Raw genomic sequence first — 2,706 nt, forward strand, 5'->3', positions numbered from 1 at the left:
TCTTAAAATTATATAAATTTCTTGTATTTTCAACATTTAGTCTGTTTTAATTATGATAGTAAGTGAAATATTTTTTTAAAACACAAATCATAGTTTTTTTTTACTCTTATACATTTATTTTTTAAGGAATTTACTTTCACTTTTTGTTATACTTATTTTCGTAAATTTTATATAGATAATGTAAAAATAAAATAATTGGTTCAATGTAATAGAGTAAGTATCTTAATCAGATAATAGACATAAAATTAGAATTGTTTGTTGAAATTTAAATATATTTTTTATGTTTGATAATTTTATGATCAAATATTCCATGTATAAAATAAAACAAATGGAAAAATAAATTTGTTGTTATAATTTAGATTGAAGAATTTTTAAGATTACACATCAAAGTTTTTTTTTTCTTTTTTACAGATCAAAGTGGTTTATATCAAAAGCGTCATGCCATCCATCTGGACCATCAACAGTTTCCACCTATCGTCATCATCACCTGAGGTAGAATGTCTTACAGTCCTGATTTACCCACGCGAGATACATTTGAAGAACCTTTGCTGATGCACAAATTACAGCTTTTGAGCTGAAAGGAGCATATTTTAATTCTTTCCATTGTGTTACATATATTGCAGAAAAGAACGAAGCTACAAAGGACATAATCTTACTGTATTTTAAACAAATGAAGGTAATAATAACTATTTTAATCAGAGAAATGGAAGTTACAAATTATTGTGCAAAAAGTTTCTACATATCGATCAAGTGTAGACAAATCAAAACTTGGCTTGACTCTGGTAAAATCCTGATGTTTTCTTGTTAGAATCGGGACTGAAGGATTTTTAGAGATTACAGAGCCAAGTTGGGTATATCAAATGCATCATGCCATTCTTTGAGTTACAATCACCACCTGCCACCTATCATCATCATCATCATCATCATTGACACTGACTTAACAAATCCATTTCCTATAGCTAAAGGTTTAAGATGTATATATATTACTCACCATGATCAGCATCCTTTATCTGCATTCTCCTGCCCATTCATCCCCTTTCGCTGCAAAGGTCTTCAAACACGCCTTACAAATTCATGGGCTTTCATTTATGTAGGATTAAATACATGTAATTGTACAACCACCATGAGCTCAAAAGCAACTACGATTATCATAAAAGCAAGAAATAACAATCTAAGTAATATAGTTTCTGTTTTTTTTCATGATAAGAAAAGTCTTGACGTTTTCTATTACTAAGAAACTTTTTGACACAGAAATCAGAATTTTAAAGCCAAAAGAGTGGCAAACTTCAATTAGAATCAGAGAAAGCTAAACAGAAGATTTGATCATGACAAAACACTAAGAATCTTGTAGCTCCCACATAGATTCTAGTGAAGTAGATTAAAGATTCTCTTTATATATGTAATGACGTAACGACCCAGAACAGTGAGTTAAGTTCATTCCAACCGCATCAATGAAATTACAGAGTCGAAGTAAGGTGAGCTCAAAAGTTACAATCTTGACTATCTGATACAAAAATCAAACAAAAGACACCGGTGTCGAACCCATTTACTAAACATAGATGTAAGAATTTTTGAGTTTAATTTCGGTTCCATTTGCTCTTTTGGTACCTTTTCTCGTTGTTGTTTCTGCAAATCTGTAGATGCGCAAAGCTTCCTCACGAACAACATCAACAACGCTGAATTGTACTTGCAATTTCCTCTGCCTTTCCTATTCCTCATCAAACTTTTACGGTTTCTCAGAGAAGGTGGCCGGAGTAGAAATCGAACGGACACGAATTGTCTTGTAAAATAAATATTTTAATGAAGAAGTTTCAGAGGCTATTTAGAATTGTGAGGAATGATGGTCATGGATGACGCCTCACCTTTTTATAGCTTGAGATTGAACGCTTTGTGAAAAGGGAAAATGCATTGAATGAAGATTTTTAGGAAGAAGATAAAACAACGCTTTTTCTCAAAAAAAAAATAAAACAACGCTCTCTTGTACGGCGGAGATGAAGAACGTGTTCAGACCTAAATCAAAAACGTTGTGTTTAACTACAGTTTGCTTTATTCGGTGTTGGTCGTATCCGTATACAAATCCAGGCCCAAATCCATTACACTCTCAATTAAATGAAACGCATCACTTTGATACACAAGACACGTGTCTGCTTCACAGAGTGCGACTTTGTGACATGGACGTCTACGTGGCATCACCAAGAGGGAAGAACATTTTTATATATATATAGATAGATTTTTTGAACCAAAAAATCAAAACCAATAACTAAACCGGAACTAGTTAGCATTATAGTGTAAATTAGGGATAGTTTATATTTGATAGTTGATCTGATTTGTTAGGAATATTGACTGAGTTGATATTTTAACAGTAAACTGTATCATATATATTAAAGCAGAAGTCAGAACATTGATTCATGTGTGATATTTTTAAAAATATACATAATGAACATATTCCTAGAAAGTCATGTTACATTTAATCTCTAATCTTATCATTTAAATTTTGGGCCTACCAGAAATTTTTATTGAGCTATCAATAATTGGATTTAAACAATAGATGATTCATTGGATTTATATAAAGTATTAATTAAATATATATAATTTAATGTTGTAATACTATACCTCCACATGTTAAATATTTAAATATTTGTCGATGTTAATTTTTAAAATTATAAAGATTTTTTTAAATTAACAAAAATCATATTATCTAACAAT

The 2,706-nt window shown here is 30.5% G+C and overlaps 1 long non-coding RNA gene across 1 annotated transcript; it reads right to left on the reverse strand.

Moving 5' to 3' along the window:
- Nucleotides 1-567: 567 nt before the first annotated feature.
- On the reverse strand, nucleotides 568-1,996 carry LOC125580765. The gene is made up of 2 exons (XR_007318526.1): nucleotides 992-1,996; nucleotides 568-902 (listed from the first exon to the last, which is right to left on the reverse strand). It is a non-coding gene; the product is annotated as an uncharacterized LOC125580765 (long non-coding RNA).
- Between the last annotated feature and the right edge of the window lie 710 nt (nucleotides 1,997-2,706).

Source organism: Brassica napus, chromosome C1 (genome assembly GCF_020379485.1).
Source record: "Brassica napus cultivar Da-Ae chromosome C1, Da-Ae, whole genome shotgun sequence".
Taxonomy (NCBI): Eukaryota; Viridiplantae; Streptophyta; class Magnoliopsida; order Brassicales; family Brassicaceae; genus Brassica; species Brassica napus.